The sequence below is a fragment of the Doryrhamphus excisus genome, linkage group LG21 (assembly GCF_037039965.1).
Source record: "Doryrhamphus excisus strain RoL-2023G ecotype Guam linkage group LG21, RoL_Dexc_Guam_v1.1, whole genome shotgun sequence".
Classification (NCBI taxonomy): domain Eukaryota; kingdom Metazoa; phylum Chordata; class Actinopteri; order Syngnathiformes; family Syngnathidae; genus Doryrhamphus; species Doryrhamphus excisus.
Window position 1 is genome coordinate 5,918,892 of NC_136377.1, and position 17,149 is coordinate 5,936,040.

The 17,149-nt window shown below is 39.3% G+C and overlaps 1 protein-coding gene across 2 annotated transcripts in view; it reads right to left on the reverse strand.

Moving 5' to 3' along the window:
* The window catches only part of opcml (opioid binding protein/cell adhesion molecule-like), a 169,461-nt gene that overhangs the window by 53,547 nt on the left and 98,765 nt on the right, over positions 1 to 17,149 (reverse strand). The window lies entirely within an intron of this gene.

Genomic DNA, 17,149 nt, shown 5'->3' on the forward strand with positions numbered 1-17,149 from the left:
TATATTTGGTTGCACCGTTAGTGAGATAGTCATTCTGAGTCACTGCATATAGAGAACACCTCAAGCAAGTTCAAAATTTATCTCTGACTACTTCATGTGCCCCTCCGGCTGTACCAATGTAGGGCAAATGAGTTATGGAAATAATTATGGAAATTATAAGCACGGAATGGGTTTTCTCCACAAATAAAAAAAATAATGTTGTGATCAACATTTGTGAAAATGCAAATGCTGACTTGTGAATATGAAGTGAGCCACTGCATAATTAAAAACATTTGTGAGATTACACAATCAGTGTAAAAGTAGCAGTGAAGCAAAAGTAAAATGAGCAACACAATAATTAATCATAAGATTAAAATTGAAAAAAAACATTTTAAACTCAAAATGACCACGGATATCTGGTAGCCCAGAGGGAGGCTGACATCATTGCAGTCTGGAAAATCATAGATTTTTTTTTTGTCATTTCTGAATCATATTGGTACTTTTTTGTATATTTATCGGTTATACCTTTTGAGTGTTAAGCTGCTGTGTGATGGATTTATTTTTATACTGTTGTTGGTATTGTGTTATATTTGGTTGCACCGTTAGTGAGATAGTCATTCTGAGTCACTGCATATAAAGAACACCTCAGGCAACTTCAAATTTATCTCTGACTACTTCATGTGCCCTTCCGGCTGTACCAATGTAGGGCAAATGAGTTATGGAAATTATAAGCACGGAATGGCGGGTTTTCTCCACAAATTAAAAAAAATAATGTTGTGAAAATGCAAATGCTGACTTGTGAATATGAAGTGAGCCACTGCACAAATTAAAAAAAAATAGTGAGATGAAGCAAAAGTAAAATGAGCAACACAATAATTAATCATGAGATTAAAATCACTCAGGATTAAAAACTCACATCCCTGTATTGATTGAACACGTCGAGACCTTTTTTTGGGGGGGGTTACTGATGCATCATCATTTAACTTTCTCACAGCAAGTAACAATATTTCTGTGTATATCATCCAGCCACAACAATAAAGGCTGACAGGTTTAGTGGACTATAAAGTATAAAACAGCCATGTGATAAATTCTCACTTCACAAGAACTATAATGTTCAGTATTATAGAATGTGTTTGAGGGGGAAAAAAACATGTTGGTATTGAAGACACGTCGTAATTTGCAGTGCTGTTGAACCATAAGTTATACTGACAGGTATTGGAGCCAAGATTTCTTTCTGTAGACTTTGGCACCAACATAGTTTGCAGCCATCTTCTGCCATGTTTAGAACGTCTTGCTTTTTGATTAACTCCCTCTGAGCTTCAAGTAAATGTTCCCTGCTTTAAAGCGAATGATGCATATTAATGCGCCCTCTCTTGAAAGTGTGCTGTGTACAGAACTGGATAAGTCACATTAAACCATAAAATGCTTAGCAAAAAAAAAAAAACAGCGAATGGATTCATACAGTCCCTCGTTTATCACGGTTAATTGATTCCAGACCTGACTGTGATAAGTGAATTTCTGCAAAGTATGAGTCAAAATATATAATATCTTCATAGTTAGAGCTAATAAAACCTGTTTATTACTTTCTAAATATGATTTTTTTTTTACAATTATTAGAGCTCTGCAGACACGAAATAACACCCCTATAGTCACATTTACACTTGTATCATTTTTTGTTGACACTACGTTGTCCAACTGTAATGTGCAAGGTTACTGGATCACCACAGGGGCACAAGATACGGCCGCCGCTTTAAATGTAGGTAGCTTCAAATTTATTCGAAAATGTTTCAAACCGAATGGAGAAGGGCAAAATACATTTTGGCAATTTTTCCGATAGGAAATTATGTAAATTACGTAAATTAATCCGTTCCAGATAGCCACAAATGCTAAAAAAAAAAAAACTTTTTATGATATATTTTAACATATCTTATACTGCATTATTGTTGATGCAGACTTCAACGGTTGATTCAAATGCATCGGCTCTTCTCACCTTGTTTATCAAAGTGCTGGCACTAGCAACTTTGTTGGCCTCATGGCGGGTTATTAAGCAGTCACTCTCAATAAAAAATGCATAGACAGTGAGTCAGCAATGTATATGGTGCTTTGTTTGTCCACTCCATTTTGAATTATACAGTACGGGGCAAAAAGACGAGTTTGTTGCATGCAATGCAGTGCAAAAACCGAGACACATTTCCTATAAAATTGTAAAAAATAAAATTTGACTGTATTTCCATTGTAGTTATTCATTCGATATCAATACAAATAAATGGAGTATGCTGTTTACCCAATAGAACTGACACTGAAATAATACCAAATGTTCAACTAATTTGAACGTGACGATAATACTGGGGGGATCATTTCGGAAGGTGAGATCCATGGTGTCAGACTTGTAGGTGCTGAGTCACAGTCACAGAAGCCTCGCACTCAGCTGCCAACCACCCGATGAAATGTTGGAAGATCACACTTTCATCAGCCATTCGGACCACATCATCTGCGCATCGCAGAGGAGACAACATCCCAAGGCTTCCAACCTGAACAACCTCGACGCCAAATTCTATCCACAATAATGAACATACCCCGTGACAAGGACAGCCTTGGCACAGACCAACGTTGAAACTGTGAAGAGGCTGTATTTACTGCTGGCAATACAAAACAAGCCCTTGCTCTGATTGTAGAGGAACAAAATTGGGCCATAGCAGCGGGCAACTGTATATTAGGTGTGTAATGGCACACCATAATCACGCTTGAGTACGTGACTCGGTTTTCAGGTCATGTTCCGATTCATTCTGGGTACAGTAAGAGAACAAATTCACTTTGGTGTAAACAGTTTTTTATTAATTCATTCATCCTCACAACTGTGAGATCGCGTGCTAACCACTAGACCGCCGTGCAGCCCAGTAATAAAATTATTTTTCATATTTAAAAAATTGAATAAAAATATATAAACTAATAGAAATCAAAATACATCTAAATTAATATTTTAAGTAATTTTTAAAATTATTATATGTATAATGTCAGTGTTTTTTGTACATTTATTTTTTAGCAATATTCATTCATTCATTCATTCATTTTCTACCGCTTATCCTCACGAGAGTCGCGGAGGGTGCTGGAGCCTATCCCAGCTGTCTTCAGGCGAGAGGCGGGGTACACCCTGGACTGGTCGCCAGCCAGCCAATCACAGGGCACATAAAGACAAACAACCATTCACACTCACATTCATACCTATGGACAATTTGGAGTCGCTAATTAACCTAGCATGTTTTTGGAATGTGGGAGGAAACCGGAGTACCCGGAGAAAACCCACGCATGCACGGGGAGAACATGCAAACTCCACACAGAGATGGCCGAGGGTGGAACTGAACTCTGGTGTCTTAGCTGTGAGGTCTGCACGCTAACCACTCGACCGCTGTGCAGCCCAGTAATACAATTATTTTTCGTATTTAAAAAATTGAATAAAAATATATAAATTAATAAAAATCAAAATAGATCTAAATTAATATTTTAAGTAATTTTTAAAATTATGATATATATAATGTCAGTTTTTTGTACATTTATTTTTTGGCAATATTCATTAATTCATTAATTCATTTTCTTCCGCTTATCCTCACAACCCTGGTCTCCTAGCTGTGAGATCTGCATGCTAACCACTCGTCCGCCGTGCAGCCCACAGTTTTTAATATGAAACATAAAAACCTTGTAGGTAATTACATGCTTAACATTTAATTGGGTTTTTTAATTCCGAAAAAAAAAACAACCCATTGATGAAATGTGACAATGTAACAGATTGCACACTTGTAGTGGACACCTATAGTACATTATACATCCCCCTTGTTTAAAACTGCTTTTGTCTGCCAAACTTTGAGTAGCTTGTTCCTGCAAAGTGTAAAAAGTATAAGCTCTAAGCTCTTGATGCCAGGAAAAATCCCCAGAATGACAACTACATGACGAGTGCCAGCAATTCTGCCCACACAGTCGACTTTGGCTTTCTACTATTATTGTCTAAACCTAGCATATTCCCCTTTTATTTGATATGAATCACAACACACCCCGCATGAATATTTCATCTGTTTGTCAAAACACAACTTGAGAGTTATCCAAGAAGCAACTCAGCGGCGTTAAAAAGAAAGGCAGCAGCTCATCGTGTCTCCAGTACAACAGACTCTCTTTTCCACTACGACATTTGGCAACAACAATTTGACTGCTGTATCCTTTTGTAGAAGCAGATTTCCAAGTTGTTACAATAATGTAAAAAAAAAAAAAAGTATTGTTTTGTGAAATTGTGTGCGTATCGGATGGAAATTACATTTATGAAGTCTCTGTTGGTTCTGTTGGTGTTAATCCGATTCACGGCTTTCACATATTAGGGCTCAATACCATTTAGTTGTACTTTATGTTACAGCATCTTGCCAATTATTAACCGCCTCCTGCCCTGCATCTCGGGGTCCACACTTTTAGTAAAACATGACAGCAAGGTCACGATCCCAACCAAAGGACATACCCCCCAACCCCCCGCCCCCATTGTACTGTACATCGTCTAGCCTTCAGTTGAATAGACCCCACAACATGAATAGCATTACTCATAATGTCATATCCCACGGCTGCTGCAGGGTCAGAGGAGAAGGCTGTTTGGGAAATTTAGTGCTATCAAAGTAGTCCATCAAATTCATGATGTAAAGCAAGGTGAAAAACATTATTTTTTTTACTTTCTAAAGAATAAGTGCGTGGCTCTATAATCAGCACCTACAGGATTTCATATGTTGTTTTATGAATTTTTGTCTTCAGACAAGAGGCGGGGTACACCCCCACCCAGAGAAAACCCAGAAAGAGATGGCCAAGGGTGGAATGGAACTCGGGTCTTCTATAAAATGTCTGACATTCTAAAAGTAAAAAAAAACACTTCTCCTCCCATTCTGTGTGGAAGTGGTAAATATAGTGTATATATAATATTCATTCATTCATTCATTTTCTACCGCTTATCCTCACGAGGGTCACGGGGGTTTTGGAACCTATCCCAGCTGTCTTCAGGCGAGAGGCGGGGTACACCCTGGACTGGTGGCCAGCCAATCACAGGGCACATATAGATAAAAAAAACACTTCTCCCATTCTGTGTGGAAGTGGTAAATATAGTGTATATATAATATTCATTACTTCATTCATTTTCTACTGCTTTTCCTCACGAGGGTCGCAGGGGGTGCTGGAGCCTACCCCAGCTGGCTTCAGACGAGAGTCGGGGTACACCCTGGACTGGTGGCCAGCCAATCACAGGGCACATATAGACAAACAACCATTCACACTCACATTCATACCTATGGACAATTTGGAGTCGCTAATTAACCTAGCATGTTTTTGGAATGTGGGAGGAAAACCGGAGTACCCGAAGAAACTCGGGAACTCAGGTCTCCTAGCTGTGAGGCCTGCGTGCTAACCACTCGACCACCGTGCACCTTTACACTCATATTACCCCAATATAGTAGACATTGGTCTTTGCGGCGGTCGAGTGGTTAGCGTGCAGACCTCACAGATAGGAGACCCGTGTTCAATCCCACCCTCGGCCATCTCTATGACAGCTGGGATAGGCTCCAGCACCACCCGTGACTCTTGTGAGGATGAGCGGACATTAAACATGACTTCTATCTTGGCATGGCTTACGGCCACAACAGTAGCTAGTGTTTTTATTATTAATTATTATTACGGATAGTTGTGTCTGTTGTGAGATTATTCAAAAGCCAAATGCATATTTCTGATTAATAATAAAATAATAAATTTAATAATTTATTATATTTTCTTATATTTATTATAAAATAAAAAATAAAAATAATAATTAATAATAAAATGTGTGTAACTTTTTTTATGTACCCAAACGGCCAATCCCTGTCTGTCACACTTTCTCTGTGTTGGTGTGGAACTCACTTCACCTCACAGGTGTGACATATCAAGGTGTTGATTAGACAGCATGATTATTGCACAGGTGTTCCTCAGGGCGGCCACACTAATAGCACACTCCAAGACGTGCGGTTCAACTGCATCGGAGTGGGCAAAAGACAGCTGCATTTTATTGGTGCCATTTTGAATGCAAAAACATACTTTTAAGTACAAAGAACATGTTTTGTCGTTTTTGAGTTCAGCTGGTGGAAAAAATGGGAGCAAAAACAAAAGTGGGCACCATTAATTAGGAGCCTGTTGGCGAAAAACACAAAACAGGAAAAAAATAAATAAAATGGAATAGCAAGTCTCTGTTGAGCTTTTACTTCGGAAACATAAGTTCCACCATTTTTTTTTAATATTAACTGAACTGTCTTGATGTCTGGAAAACTACATCAGAATGTGTTTTATAGAAAGTATTAGATCGTATGGCACATGACACACACACACTGACCCGCCTCTCCCCACTGGTACAAAGAGATTGAATGTTCATTATGTTCGTTATGCTATAGAACCAACACGCCCTGATGTTGTGAACACGCTTGTCATTCACCCTGTCTGGTAGCAAGAGAGGAGCAAAGCAATGATTTATTGATTATTATGACAAGCCTACAACCAATTAAACCAATTAACAATTCAGACAATTATTATAATAATAATAATAATACCGACAACTCCCTAAAAGCACAATACGAACACAAAGATAATCAGGCAGATTTTCAGCCTGATTCCATCGCTTCCGATGAAAGCTAGCAAAGGCTTGATTATCAGATGGCTTTTAATGATTATCCTGACAGATTATCCTGTGGTGTGAAGTTTATTGAGAGTGATTATTTTCTTCCAACCGCGGATATAAACCGTTAATATTTGCGATCAAAAAATCCTCTTGTGTGATGAACACAAGGACATCCGAATATGGCGTCATTGTTAACTCATTGTACTTAGCTGACTCGGATTATTTTCATGCGATGGCCTGATTTACCGAACCGCAGTACACTCAGAACAAGGTTTCAGAGGAGTAACAGGGAAATTTACCAGTTGAGCAGCATTCCTACACTCATCCATGGTCATGAGCTCTGGGTAGTGACCGAAAGGACAACACCATGGGCGGTCGGAAATGATTTTCCTCCGTAGAGCAGCTGGGCTCTCCCTTTTACAGATAAGACGAGGAGCGCTGTAATGCAGGAGAAACTCAGCTGCTCCTCCTCAGTAAGAGGAGCCGGATGAGGTAACTGGGGCATCTGATCAGGATGTCTCCCGGACACATTCTCTGGGGAAATGTTCAAGGCACGTACAAATTGCGAGGCGGCCATCACAATCGTTCGGTGTTACTTTCTCTCCTGTTGTATTGTCGATTGTTGTGCTTGCATGTTTGGAATTCAGCCGCTTTATTTGTTATTATTTATTATTAACTTTATTGCACTTTTGAACGCATATTGTTTTTATTTTGGCGATGTAAGCGGGATGTCAAAAAAATCATTCAGCGTTACTTTCTCTCCTGTTGTATCGTCCATTGTTGTGCTTGCATGTTTGGAATTCAGCCGCTTTATTTGTTATTATTTATTATTAACTTTATTGCACTTTTGATCGCATATTGTTTTTATTTTGGCGATGTAAGCGGGATGTCAAAAAAATCATTCAGCGTTACTTTCTCTCCTGTTGTATACGCCATTGTTGTGCTTGCATGTATGGAATTCAGTCGCTTTATTTGTTATTAACTTTATTGCACTTTTGAACGCATATTGTTTTTAATTTAGGTTATTTAAGCGGACCCACCTCATCACTGAAATCCGACCAGAATTTGGTTCACGGGATGTAGTGAGGGCGGGTAAGTCACAATTGAGTCACAATTGATGCACTACACTGCTGATGTCATACAACGTCATGTCAAAAAAATTGTTCAGCGTTACTTTCTCTCCTGTTGTATCCGCCATTGTTGTGCTTGGATGTATGGAATTCAGTCGCTTTATTTGTTATTATTTATTATTAACTTTATTGCACTATATTGCACTTTTGAACGCATATTGTTTTTAATTTTGGTTATTTAAGCGGCCCCACCTCATCACTGAAATCCGACCAGAATTTAGTCCACGGGACGAAGTGAGGGGGGGTAAGTCACAATTGATGCACTACACTGCTGATGAGGATGTAAAAAAAAATCGTTTAGCGTTACTTTCTCTTCTGTTGTATCACAAACACAACAATGGAAGGGAGAGACAGTATGTTTTTTGTGATGCAACTTTATTACACTTTTGAACGCATATTGTTTTTATTTTGGTTATTTAAGTGGTCCCACCTCATCACTGAAATCCGACCAGAATTTGGTTCACGGGATGTAGTGAGGGGGGGTAAGTCACAATTGATGTACTACATTGCTAATGGGGATGTCATATAACGTCATGTCAAAAAAATTGTTCAGCGTTACTTTCTCTCCTGTTGTATCGTCCATTGTTGTGCTTGCATGTTTGGAATTCAGCCGCTTTATTTTATTATTATTTATTATTAACTTTATTGCACTTTATTGCACTTTTGAAAGCATATTGTTTTTATTTTGGTTATGTAAGCGGCCCCACCTCATCACTGAAATACGACCAGAATTTAGTCCACGGGACGAAGTGAGTGGGGGTAAGTCAAAATTGATGCACTACACTGCTGATGGGGATGTCCAAAAAATCGTTCAGCGTTACTCCTGTTGTATCCTCCATTGTTGTGCTTGCATGGAATTGGTATGGAATTCAGCCGCTGTGGAATACAAACACAACAATGGACGAGAGAGACAGTATGTTTTTTTTATGCAACTTTATTACACTTTTGAACGCATATTTTGGTTATTTAAGTGGCCCCACCTCATCACTGAAATCCGATCAGAATTTGGTTCACGGGATGTAGTGGGGGGGGGGTAAGTCACAATTGAGTCACAATTGATGCACTACACTGCTGATGGGGATGTCATACAACGTCATGTCAAAAAAATCATCTATTGTTGTGCTTGCATGTTTGGAATTCAGCCGCTGTGGAACACAAACACAACAATGGACGGGAGAGACAGTACCTTTTTTTTTGTGATGCAACTTTATTGCACTTTTGAACTCATATTGTTTTTATTTTGGTTATTTAAGTGGCCTCATCACCGAAATCCGACCAGAATTTGGTCCACGGGACAAAGTGAGAGGGAGTAAGTCACAATTGATGCATTACACTGCTGATGTGGATGTCATACAACGTCATGTCCAAAAAATCTGAACTATCCCTTTAACATATCTTGAGTTATTGACAGTTGACCTTAACCTCCGGGACATGCTTCTAAGCGGCAAAATTCAATTTTACGAAAGCTTAAGCTACCCTCCACGGGCAAAGACAAATAGGCATCCAGTGCCTTTCCCCTTGAGGACGCATTGTCGCATCAGCACATTGTGTGCATCCGACTCTGCCTTCCAACAAAACAAAACAAAAATGCTTCAGGGTCTTTCTTAGTAAAGGTTGTTATTAATTTCAGAATGTCAATCAGACCTTGACACCTAGTGAATTATTTCCAGCTCCGATTGTTTGTAACGTCCAATTAACGCTTCTTTTTTTTTCATGCTCCTAGCGCAACATCAAAATTTCCTTTTGTCCCGGTGTCTAAAAAGGAAAAGCCGCCATACTTGATTTATTTGTTTTCCCAAATAAACTCGACGATTTTGCTTGTACTGCAGCTTTAGTATTTTCTTTTAGACGCTTGTCATCAAACACTGCAACCGAATAATGCTCAGCAGTTCAGAAGAGTTCCTTTTTTTTCCCCTGACAAGCAGCTCCTCAATACCGTGGGTTATGTCAAAGATGGGAAAGGATGCAAAATATCTCATTTTTTAATATTTTTAACATAACAATTAAATCATAAGATAACACAATTGAAAATTGCATATGGCTAAGTGTTCCGAGTATTAAGGAACATGCAGTGTGTGTGTATGTATATATATATAATATATATTATACATGCATTGTCTTCACATAATGGCTTCCATTTTCCATTAGGAAGTGTGAGGTTTGTGATGAGATGTCACGGCTGAAGCATGTTTGAGAAAAGTCAGAACTATTCAGGAAGGCAAACGTCATGGAGTGGGTGTTTATACACATTATACAGAAATCTTTAGGTAATCAGCAACTTTTTTTCTTTTTTTTTACTAGGGGTGGGCGATGCAATCAGAATAACAATATTTTCAGTAAATACAACCATGATTGTAGTAAAGAAATTCTGCAGTGATTGCACCTTGCAGGCAGCAGTATTTGCTTTTTGGTTAATGCTGAACCCGGTATAACTAATATTCTCTTCTGCAGAAATATGTTCCATCTTGCAGATTGCAAAGGATTGCTGAAGAAGAAGATTCATTCATTCATTTTCTACCGCCAGCCAATAACAGGGCACATATAGACAAACAACCATTCACACTCACATTCATACCTATGGACAATTTGGAGTCGCTAATTAACCTAGCATGTTTTTGGAATGTGAGAGGAAACCGGAGTACCCGGAAAAAACCCACACATGCACGGGGAGAACATGCAAACTCCACACAGAGATGGCCGAGGGTGGGATTGAACTTGGGTCTCCTAGCTGTGAGGTCTGCGCGCTAACGACTTGTATGCCGTGCAGCTGAAGAAGAAGATCTGGAGTTAAAAATGTGTCACTAAACAGACCATCAACAGGAATGAAATACAATGAAACCTTGGTTAGCATCATTAGTCCGTGCCAGAAGGTCGGACTCTAACCAAAACGTACTCTAACCAAATCAATAATCAAAAAATGTAAACACAAAACAAATTTTTATAGTTTTATGTGCAGAAAATGCATAGAAATAAAGCATTTATAAATCAAACAACATTCAGGGAGAGGCTGCACGGCGATCGAGTGGTTAGCGCGCAGACCTCACATTCCAAAAACATGCTAGGTTAATTCTCCAAATTGTCCATGAATGAATGAATGAATGAATATTGCCAAAAAATAAATGTACAAAAAACACTGACATTATATATATATATATATAATAATTTTTTAAATTACTTAAAATATTAATTCGGGTGTATTTTGATTTCTATTAGTTTACAAATTTTTATTACATTTTTTAAATATGAAAAATAACTTTAGTACTGGGCTGCACGGCGGTCTAGTGGTTAGCGCGCAGGTCTCACAGCTAGGACACCCAAGTCAATTCCACCCTCGGCCATCTCTGTGTGAAGTTTGAATGTTCTCCCCGTGCATGCGTGGGTTTTCTCCGGGTACTCCGGTTTCCTCCCACATTCCAAAAACATGCTAGGTTAATTAGCGACTCCAAATTGTCCATAGGTATGAATGTGAGTGTGAATGGTTGTTTGTCTATATGTGCCCTGTGATTGGCTGGCGACCAGTTCAGGGTGTACCCCGCGTCTCGCACGAAGACAGCTGGGATAGGCTCCAGCACCCCCCACGACCATCGTGAGTATAAGCGGTAGAAAATGAATGAAGGTGATTTTTGGAATGTTTTGTTTTCATTTGGGATTATTAATCACTCTGATTTTTAAAAACATTTGTGCACATATTGTCAATTTGAATGTGGCTCTGATCATTTGTGATCATAACTCATGTCCGTGTGCAAATCCAGATTCAGACAGGTGAGGGTTATTGCTGTGGGCACTGATGTACGAGTACAGAGCACTGGCACAGAGAAGCAAGTGGGAAGTGTGTTTAATTTGCGTCGCGGGACAGATAAGCTCTGGAGAAGCAGTGGATCAAAAATATTTGACAGCACAAAACATCTGTGGGCTGTCTGAATGTGTGCAGGTGCAAAATCCGGCCCTTCATGTGGTCGAAAAACCAAAAAGCTCTGCCAGATCAAAAGTTCATTTTAACAGCGCATCATTTTTTGGTGTGGTGGGGAGGGGATGCAATCGTCTTGTATTCATCCTGCCAGCAATCGCAGCCAAGACTTCCACAGGGGAGAGCAGCTTTTCTCACAATTTTCAAGACAACAGCCAGGGACAGTTCTCTTATCTTCTGGATTTTTGCAGATAGAAAAGGTTCTACTCCCACTGGGGAGATTAGACTTTGCACCGTTTCCCCTCCATGTTAAGCCGGACTATATGACTTCTAAAGGAAATTATCCACATGTAAACAACACATGCTATTTTTTTTTTTACTCATTGTGCCAGTTAATTTACTCAAAAGCATCACTTTAAAGATACTATAAATCAGGAGTGGGCAAACTACGGTCCGGGGGCCACATGCAGCCCGCTAAGCGTTTGAATCCGGCCCGCTAGTCGCTTCCAAAGTATTTAATTTTAATTATATTTTGTTATTTGATGGGGTCTGATGTTTATAGTACTCCTTAAAAAAAGGGGACAGACTGTATGACACTTTTGCGGATAAATTATTCCCGGTGGACTGTTAGAATTACAAATGTACAACAGTTGGCATGTATCAAAAATATAGTCAGGCTAGTCTGGACTATTTTTTTTTAACTAAATGCATTTGCCCAACCCTGCTGTAAATGATGCTTGTCAACAAAGTTTTGGTTTAACAGACACAGTAATCAAAACCAATAGGAAAATAAAAATTAACTCTGGTGTTTGCATGTCATAAAAATAAAACAGCAAGATGTATTTATAGGTATTTTCAGCAATAGGCGAAAAGAGGTGATGATGCAACTCTGCAAATCATGCATGTCACTTTCAATTTTCAGCCATAAAAAAAACGGCTGCAAGCAGCCAGAAATGCATTTGTGAACCGATATGTGAACCACCAAGGATGAAGAGTATTGAACCAGTCATGATGTGCTACATACACTACCGCTCAAAAGTTTGGCAATTTTTTTGGCTTTTTTTTTTTGGCAGTTTTTTAGGAAGTCCAACATCCTGAATTCGCCGCTTCACTGTTGATACTGACACTGGTGTTTTTGACGGGTACTATTTAGTGCAGCTGCCAGGTGACGGACGACCTGTGAGGCGTCTTTGTCTTAAAGTACACACTCTCAGATTTTTGTCTTCTTGCACAGTTGTGCGTCATTTTTATGTCCTTGTTAGACCCAGTTTGTGCTGCTCTCTGAAGGGAGTAGTTAACAGCATGCTAAGAGATTTTAGTTTGATGGGTTTTCTAATCATCTATTAGCCTTATAAAATGATTGACTTGGATTAGCAGTCATACCAGGAGATTGATGCAGAAGACTAACAGTTGTTGATAGTAGGCCTCTATGCAAGAATATAGATCGTTCTTTGAAAATCATCTAATTAATTTTTATTGTTTGTGAAATGGAAAAAAATGTTTGTGTAATGGAAAAAATTGTTTGTGAAATCCATTAATTTTTATTTTCTTTGGAAAACAAAGACATTTGCAAGTGATCCTAAAATTTTGAACGGTAGTGTATATCATTATATTGACAGTTACTATGGTACCCATTAGGTTACCCATTATAGGTATGGTCATATCACCTCGTACTTTGGTACGTGACAAAATAAAAAAATAATAAAAAACTATATTAGGAAAGCAGGAAGTGAACAAATGTAACAGTTACTGATTGTAAAAGTACCAGATGGAGGGGTAGGATTTAATAATCTTTGCTTCTTCCTACTCCTTTTGGACATGTGGAACTGTGAACTGATTACGTGATGCATTCAATTGTAATCTGATGCATGTTCAAATGAAATAAAACCATTACCATTACATTTCATGTCGCAACACACCCTAACAACATAAAGTGCACAAGAGGCTCAAAGTTCATAACTACCGCACTTGCTCTTTACTGGAAGTTGCTATTATATTCAAACATTGGCCACTTAGTCACCACTTTGCTTCCAAGCGATGAATACAGAATCCATGGCGAGTACATACTGTACAATGCCAGGGCCTTTGGGAGCATTGCGAATAACAAGGCGTTGGGATTGGTCGGTTGGATTGATTACATTATGCGCTCAAAAATGTATTCAGCTGACGACCTGAATATAATAAATGATAAACTGATGTAGGAAAATGTCAGCTTTTTTTTTCCATTATCCAAATGGAAATATCCCCTGATGGCACAGGTGAATTCCAAAGTGGTGATTCCAGGATTCAAATCGTGAGCGAGTCAGGGGGAAGACATCATTCTTGCTGGCCACAACACAGGTGTGTGTGTGTGTGTGTGTGTGTGTGTGTGTGTGTACAGCTTAGAGGCCAATACCACTACAGTATGTCGTCCATCAAATTGCTCTATAAAATAAAAAATAGCCTCCATGTACGCTAATGTACAAAATTATCAGACATTATGCCTCTTGTATTGGAGTAAACTACGATCATTTTATATAAAGGGTCCATAAAATTAGACATACTTCTATTCCCATACTTAGTGTAAGTTGGAACTAAAATTAACTCCTAAGTCACTTGCAGAACACATGATGGGCATATGAAATACAGACATAGGAGGAGGAGAAGGAGGAGGAGATAGGATTCCTTTTAGAAAAGTAATCGGAGGAGGAGGAGGAGGAGGAGGAGGAGGAGATAGGATTCCTTTTAGGAAAGTAATAGTAGTAGGAGGAGGAGGAGATAGGATTCCTTTTAGGAAAGTAATAGGAGGAGGAGGAGGGGAACAGGAGGAGGAGGAGGAGATAGGAATCGTTTTAGGAAAGTAGTAGTAGTAGTAGTAGTAGGAGGAGGAGATAGGATTCCTTCTTGGAAAGTAGTAGTAGGAGGAGGAGATAGGATTCCTTTTAAGAAAGTAATAAGAGGAGGAGGAGGAGGAGGAGGAGGAGATAGGATTCCTTTTAGGAAAGTAATAGTAGTAGGAGGAGGAGGAGATAGGAATCGTTTTAGGAAAGTAGTAGTAGTAGGAGGAGGAGGAGGAGATAGGATTCCTTTTAGGAAAGTAATAGGAGGAGGAGGAGGAGGAGGAGGAGGAGGAGATAGGATTCATTTTAGGAAAGTAATAGGAGGAGGAGGAGGAGGGGGAGCAGGAGGAGGAGGAGGGGATAGGAAGCGTTTTAGGAAAGTAGTAGTAGTAGGAGGAGGAGGAGGAGGAGATAGGATTCCTTTTAGGAAAGTAGTAGTAGTAGGAGGAGGAGGAGATAGGATTCCTTTTAGGAAAGTAATAGGAGGAGGAGGAGGAGGAGATAGGATTCCTTTTAGGAAAGTAATTGGAGGAGGAGGAGGAGGGGGAGCAGGAGGAGGAGGAGGAGATAGGAAGCGTTTTAGGAAAGTAGTAGTAGTAGGAGGAGGAGGAGGAGATAGGATTCCTTTTAGGAAAGTAGTAGTAGTAGGAGGAGGAGGAGGAGATAGGATTCCTTTTAGGAAAGTAATAGGAGGAGGAGGAGGAGGAGATAGGATTCCTTTTAGGAAAGTAATAGGAGGAGGAGGAGGAGGAGATAGGATTCCTTTTAGGAAAGTAATAGGAGGAGGAGGAGGAGGAGGAGATAGGATTCCTTTTAGGAAAGTAATAGGAGGAGGAGGAGGAGGAGGAGATAGGATTCCTTTTAGGAAAGTAATAGGAGGAGGAGGAGGAGGAGATAGGATTCCTTTTAGGAAAGTAATAGGAGGAGGAGGAGGAGGGGGAGCAGGAGGAGGAGGAGGAGATAGGAAGCGTTTTAGGAAAGTAGTAGTAGTAGGAGGAGGAGGAGGAGGAGATAGGATTCCTTTTAGGAAAGTAGTAGTAGTAGGAGGAGGAGGAGGAGATAGGATTCCTTTTAGGAAAGTAATAGGAGGAGGAGGAGGAGGAGATAGGATTCCTTTTAGGAAAGTAATAGGAGGAGGAGGAGGAGGAGATAGGATTCCTTTTAGGAAAGTAATAGGAGGAGGAGGAGGAGGAGGAGATAGGATTCCTTTTAGGAAAGTAATAGGAGGAGGAGGAGGAGGAGATAGGATTCCTTTTAGGAAAGTAATAGGAGGAGGAGATAGGATTCCTTTTAGGAAAGTAATAGGAGGAGGAGGAGGAGGAGATAGGATTCCTTTTAGGAAAGTAATAGGAGGAGGAGGAGATAATAGGATTCCTTATTTATAAATAAAATATTTTTGTAGTGAGCGCATTAAAAAATACAGCTTTTTAATGTTATTAGAGACCTCTATGCATGATATAACAACCCTATAGTCAATTTTACACTTGTATTGTGCAATATAGTTGACAAAATATGAGAAAACAAGACTTACATTGAGTTCAAATTTAGCATTGATAGCATATTGTCTTTTTTTGTACACCTTTTGGCTTGGACTTCACATCCATTTTTATTATTAGCGTAGGTCTGGAAATGGTCACACCATTTCACCCATGTATTTCTGCCTGTACTGGGAAGCACTATGAGCTTCAGCTATCAGTTAACGTCTCACTAACATGTGTGACAGAAGCACAATAACAACCCGAGTCTGAAATAGAAGCCGCTGCTCCGCAATCGCAATTGTCAATTTGTCTGGGTCACATATAGCCAGATCTATCTGTGATACAGCTGTCCATCACCTCATACAATCAGTTCTCCAAATCTTTCATCAATATGAATTACTACAGACAGGGTCTGATTACTTGCAGCAAATCTCCTCCCTCCGGGGGTTTAAGGATTTAATTTTTTTTTTTTCTTTTAAAAAATCAAGTGTAGGCTTTTTATGTTCGGCTTTGTTATGATACACGTGAGTGTCTGAACTACACAGCAGCACTGAAAAAAAAAATACCTCTCACCGTATTCCATGAATATACTTAATTAATTATAAATTCATAAAACTGAAGCAGCCAAGACATATCCAGGCTTAAGGTAGACTTCAGATGCAGTAATTACATTTTTAGCAGGCAACAGCAGACTGGTTTCCTGTCTGATTTACATGTACCGTGGTACGACGGTGGTCCCTCGCAATATCACACTGTTCTGTGGTAGACTACGGTTTATTATTAGTCAAAACATATTGAAATACATAAACGGCTCTGCTGGGAAAACACTGTCAAATGATGAAATCTCTGTTTTATTTATGAAGTCATTAACGGTTTATCATCTCCACTTCTTCCACAGCTTAACATCCGGACAGCTGTTTATAGCAGAAGCAGAGGTGCTAAGAGGGGAGATGGAAAATACATATCACACTTTCAAGATCCAGTCAAACAAACGGCTTATTGACAATCATATACAGCCATGGACAAAAAAAAAAAATAGACCAGCTTTGTTTCTTCATTCATTCATTTTCTACCGCTTATACTCACGAGGGTCGCGGGGTATGCTGGAGCCTATACCAGCTAACTTCAGGCTTCTGGTCACCAGCCAATCACAGGGTACATAAAGACAAACAACCATT